Below are 6,680 nucleotides of genomic sequence, written 5' to 3' on the forward strand. Positions count from 1 at the left end.
ACTATCTAGTTGCAGAAGCCAAGCACAAAAAAATTGTAGAAAAATTCTTTCGAACATACCTAACTAACGATACATTATTTTTCAGTTATGGAAGGGTGAAATACAACAGTTTTTTTTTTTCAATTACCATACTCCCATCTAAAGGAGTGCTTTAATAGGTTTCTTTATAGTTGCTTTGTTTACTACTTTTGCTATTAGACTTTGAAAAATATATATATACTCACTAGGAATTTTAAGAATGACAGTTATATGAAGAAAATGAAGATAAGTTTCTTTTGAAAACAGTTAGAAGCAGTGTAGTCAATACTTTGTAGGTATGTTTTGCAGACATAAATTCGTCTAATTTTAAACATTGGTTTTGATTTTCTGCCCAGAATATTCTTTCTGACTGAATGTAAGATGTGTTTGTTTGTTTTGAATTTCGCGCAAAGCTACACGAGGGCTATCTGCGCTAGCCGTCCCTAATTTAGCAGTGTAAGACTAGAGGGAAGACAGCTAGTCATCACTACCAACCGCCAACTCTTGGGCTACTCTTTTACCAACGAATAGTGGGATTGACCGTCACATTATAACGCCTTGTGCTTAATTACAAACGAAAAGCATCCGTGTAATACCTTGTTGAACGATAATCAGATGGCTGGGCTTACCATTGTTCTGAAGCCTGTCACGAGGTGCAATGTTCGAAGTTCTTTAGTAACAAGATCTTAAGTTCTGTTTAAGATTCACTCTATATACACTACCGCTGAAAGCGAATGTATATATTTCTTTGAACATAATACCAACCTGTATATGTTAACTCAATGTAATAAGTGTTTGCAAGTTGCTCTTGAATTTCACTTGTTACATGGTTACAAATGGTTTCCTTCTTTTGTTTGTTTTGGAATTTCGCGCAAAGCTACACGAGGGCTATCTGCGCTAGCCGTCCCTAATTTAGCAGTGGGAAGGCAGCTAGTCATCACCACCCACCGCCAACTCTTGGGCTACTCTTTTACCAACGAATAGTGGGATTGACCGTCACATTATAACGCCCCCACGGCTGAAAAAGCGAGCATGTTTGGTGGGATGCGGATTCGAACCCGCGACCCTCTGATTGTGAGTCGAGCGCCTTATCCACCTGGCCAGGTTTCCTTGTCAGTATAGGTTTTAAAAATAAACATTATACGTTTTTTGTTGTTGTTTTTGTTTTGCACTTTTCTTGAATTTCATTGGTTATTTTTAAAAAATATATAAAATAAAACCGGTTTTAAGTTATCGTTGTGTTTATAAACTAAAAGGTGTTCGAAAAGTCTGGAACCATTGGTGATTTGCAACTTTTCTTAATTTCAAATACGTAACTGAATATGGCGCTGTTAAAGCATGAGAAAGTCGAGTTAATCCTGTTGTGTAGCAGAGAAGGTTGGTGCTAGTGGAAGGTAACTACGGAATTTAATGCACGCCATCGCCATCCAGAGAGAGAGAGAAATAAAGAAAACGTCGCTCACAGTACTGCTGGGAAGTTACTAGCTAAATTTAAGGAGATTGACAGTGTGAACCATTGACAATGACACGATTACGTTTCGCTTGACAATGACACCATTACGTTTCGCAGCGTTCAAGGAAAATGAAGACTTGTTTCGGATTATAAGAACAACGTGTGGAACACATTCTGTAAAAGTCGTTGAAGTGCCTAGGATTTCAGACTTTTCTACTCCCTGTATGTGTTTAAAATATTCACACTAGCTTTAGGTGTATAATATACAGTAAATTATGTTTTAATACTATCACTATAAATGGGTCTTTTGAAATATATTTAAAATATTGGGGAAACTTCTTATTACTCCTAAACGTTTTCTTCTTCTTCAGGTATTGACTTAATAAGCAACCGATGCAAAATATTAAGTTTTATCATGTAAGACTTTTTAAAATTCTATATTCATGGCAGTACATTTGAAGTTTGTGATATTTGCAATTTATTTACCGGCATCAGTCAGTAATTCGTTTTAGAACGTGTAGAACTGAAACAAATGTAAATTCGTTGTTGTTGTTTTTTTGACAGTTTTAAGGAATGGTGAGAGAAAGTAGTTGTTTTTACATTTACAAAATGTTTTATTTTTTATTTTCATTAGTCTAAAAGGTTTTATCTTGATCCATTGAGGAGCACATTGATATTAAAATATTTGTCCTACGTGCACATACCTTAAGCCTCATAGCCAGGTTTATCGCTCGGGGGGGGGGGATTTTTTTTTGATCTAATTTTTTTAGTAAAATGGTCATTATAAGAAATCAAATCAAATGTAATAGTGTTTATAGAAGTTTTATTAAATGATACAAAGCGAGTTTATTATATACAAAAGCTGAAAAATAATATGTGATCAATATGCCTAGATTTTCAGGGGGCCAGGCCCCCTTTCCCTCCTTGGCTACGCCTCTGGGAGTCGCCCTACGCTCCTGACTGGTTAAAAAGTATATACTTAGAACATTTTATAGTAGAAATAATCTAGATTAGTACTCATTGTAAAGACTATATCTCTAAGGTTATGCTACAGGATGTATATCATCTTAATGAACTTTCTAGTTTACAGCTAAAATACAAGAAAAAGTTGAAAGTTCATATACCGCTAACTTATAATATATATAGTGAGAGCTTATGGTAAAAACCATTATCTTACTAAACTGCCCGTTTACAAACCTGATAAATCAATGAAAGTACAAATTCCTTGTTTTAAAGGTTAACAGCTTTATAAGCACAAATTAAGTAACGAAGAACAAACACAAACTTACAAAAACATGTACATGATTCCCCCTGACTAGTTTCGACGTACCACGTGCGTCATTTTCAAGAGTCTAGTCGTTTCCTTTAATCACACTGTTATTTGAATCATCGCCGTTCCCTTAGTTACATTGTTATTTCAATCATCGCCGTTCCCTTAGTTACATTGTTATTTGAATCGTCGTTCCCTTATTTACATTGTTATTTGAATCATCGTCGTTCCCTTAGTTACATTGTTATTTGAATCATCATCGTTCCCTTAGTTACATTGTTATTTGAATCATCGTTCCCTTATTTACATTGTTATTTGAATCATCGTTGTCCCCATATATACATTGTTATTTGAATCATCGTCGTTCCCTTAGTTACATTGTTATTTGAATCATCGTTCCCTTAGTTACATTGTTATTTGAATCATCGTCGTTCCCTTAGTTGCATTGTTATTTGAATCATCGTTGTCCCCATATATACATTGTTATTTGAATCATCTTTGTCCCCATATATACATTGTTATTTGAATCATCGTCTTCATGATTTACATTGTTATTTGAATCATCGTTGTCCCCATATATACATTGTTATTTGAATCATCATCGTTCCCTTAGTTACATTGTTATTTGAATCATCGTCGTTACCTTAGTTACATTGTTATCCGATTCATCGTCGTCATGATTTACCTATGACTCTTGTAAAAAAACAACAAAGTGGAATATACAAAAACATTTTTATTTTACTTATGGACGCTAATCATGCCCATAATTTACATACTCCTGTCTAATAAAATATCAAAAGCACATAACAAACACTTACACATCTATTAAAATATCTCAAGCTAGAAATGTACTTACATGTATTTCATGCAGTGGTATATTTTGTTTGGGATTTATTCTTCGTTTCTATGGACGTAAGAACTTGATTTGGGCATCACTATGCTTTGTAATCAAAACACGGGAAGTAGAGCGAGGGAAGTGCTGTGCTCTAAGAAAATATTAACAGGAAATTTATTTCCTACGCAACATTACATTCCCTTCACGTTGTATGTTAAGTTCGTGCTGTTTTCTTTCTTCTGGTATGTGCCAATTCAAATTTTATTTTTAATTTACTTGGTTACGAATCCGTAGGAAATCAGTAAAATATTTCTGATGAAGTTTTGAATAAAATAAAAAGGGAGAATCAGCTTACTCTTGGCCACCTTAATTAAAGCTAAAAACAAGAATATAACGGGCTTTACTTACTAAGTTTCTTCCGCTAATTTGTTGGCTGTTTATAATCAACTAACTGCTTTCCGTCAAAGGTGTACAATACATTTGACTTGCAGGTGCTACGAGTACGACACAATAGACAGTTAGACGTATTTGGAGAGTAAGTGAGGGGGCAACCTATAGTTTCAGACATTTAACTTTTATATTACGTCACGTCATGTTTCCACCGTTGAATTGAATATTAATTGTTTGTTTTGAATTTCGCGCAAAGCTACACGAGGGCTATCTACGCTAGCCGTCCCTAATTTAGCAGTGTAAGACTAGAGGGAAGGCAACTAGGCGTCACCACCCACCGCCAACTCTTGGGCTACTCTTTTACCAACGAATAGTGGGATTGACCGTCACATTATAACGCCCCCACGGCTGAAAGGGACGGGGATTCGAACCCGCGACCCTCAGGTTGCGAGTCGAGCGCCCTAACCACCTGGCCATGCCGGGCCCTTGAGTATTAATATTTACAAACACGAAAACCAACATACAGGACCAACTATGTTAACGCGATTTCTTGACATTAAAAAAAAACAACAACAACAACAAAAAAACGACTATTTTCCTCTTGCATGGTGACCAGCATAAATAGTCTTAATTAAAGTGTTAAATAACTATTTTCCTCTTGCATGGTGACCAGCATAAATAGTCTTAATTAAAGTGTTAAATAGAATTCATTGCAAAAATTTCATGCTTCTGATGATTGAAGGTGTAAAGCCAAAACGTTTCGCAAAAATTTCGCGCTTCTGATGATTGAAGGTGTAAAGCCGAAACGTTGCGCAAAAATTTCGCGTTTCTGATGATTGAAGGTGTAAAGCCGAAACGTTGGGTAAATATTTGTTTGTAATTAAGCACAAAGCTACACAATGGGCTATCTGTGCTCTGCCCACCACGGGTATCGAAACCCGAAATTTAGCGTTGTAAGTCCGCAGGCATACCGCGGTGCCAGTGGGGGGCTTACGCAAATAACAACTTCAGGGTAGGGCAAAAATGCCCATGTATTTGTTAGAACACAGTTTAATTTCTAATTATAACTCTGAAACAAACAATAATTAAATCAGTTTCAATTGCTTTTGTAAACGTTGAGCAAGTAAAACAACTCGTAAGATTATCTGGAGTTCACAGTTGTTTTATTTATTTGAAATTATGTGTAGTAAGCTCTAATCGTCATTACGTAAATTTAAAAAAAATGTAAACAAAAATAGCTTAAAGTTTGTTTGTTTAGCGCAAGCCCCACAGTGGCACAGCGGTGTGTCTGCGGACTTACAACGCTAGAATCCGGGTTTCGATACCCGTGGTGGGCAGAGCACAGATAGCCCATTGTGTAGCTTTGTGCTTAATTACAAACAAAACGTTTAGCGCAAAGTTTCACAACGGGCTATCTGCGCTTTGACCACCGCGGAGAATCGAATCCATGATATTAACTTTGTGTAAGTCCTAAAACTCACCGCTGACTCAGCTTAAAGCGATAATTTGATTGGATCATCAGAGCACCAAGTCATGTGCTGAACATTTCATTTTGAAGATACAATAAAGACGTTACTCATACTGGTGATACAAGTGTTGCGTTGAATTATTTTGGAATAATGACTTTATTGGTAGCGTAATCATACAGATGCTTTATAGAGAATGAGCCGTCTAAGCCTAAAACAGATAACTTTATTGTAACCCATTTGTTGGTTTGATGCTGTATAAATTAACTACCATCACTCGGGAAATTTATATTCATTAATTAACACACATATGTATATACGACTCAGTCATACGATACTTTACACGGACCATGCCGGCTCTTATAAACTGGGACTGCATAATAATCATATATTATAATAATATTCTATTATGTGATGGCCCCCTAAAGCTTGACGCCCGTATACACATTTTCATTCTAAATACAGGATAGGACAAAATTACCCATATATTTGTTTCATTTAGAACTCAGTTTAATTTCCAACTATGACTCTGAAACAAACAGTAATTTAATCAGTTTAAATTGTTTTTGTAATATTTTCTTTAATACCAAACGTATAATATCAAATTAATTAAAAGTGGGGGATCCTAAGTTGTATTTGACCGAGCAAAGCGAGGAAACGTGCATCACAAGCTCACCTATTACGGCCGGGGTCCAGGGCTCGCCTTAGGGCCCTGGAGGCTCTTGGGTTCTGTATTAAATCTTATGCAGCCCCCCTCCCACACCCGCTTTCTACGATACTGATAACAACTGTACTAACCGCATGGTATTAACTGTACAGTAACAGCTATCCTACCCTGTACATCGGGATAAAATATTTTAAAATATCACAGTAAACACACGCACACACAACTAGCTCACACACTTAACTTCGTGCAGAGAAATGAGTAGTTTTATATCGTTTAATTACATTCCATGCTAAAGTTGTAACAGTCTTAGAATTACTGTTACACAGTACATACTTCAGCCAATGACAATTCCTTGAAACACACGTATAAGTAGTAATAATCACGTAAAAAGATAACTTGAATAGTTGTAGCGGATCAACTTGGGGGATAGAAATGTGTTTAAATGGCATTCAAACAATGGAATAAGTACAAAATTGTTCGTATTGCACGACACACAGCTTTTGAAAGTTGGTGGTGAACTTTCACTGCAGTGCACTATTGACCTTAACGCTCTTGGTTGGCCTATACTTACTTTGTTTGTT

Source organism: Limulus polyphemus, unplaced genomic scaffold (genome assembly GCF_000517525.1).
Source record: "Limulus polyphemus unplaced genomic scaffold, Limulus_polyphemus-2.1.2 Scaffold1055, whole genome shotgun sequence".
Lineage (NCBI taxonomy): Eukaryota > Metazoa > Arthropoda > Merostomata > Xiphosura > Limulidae > Limulus > Limulus polyphemus.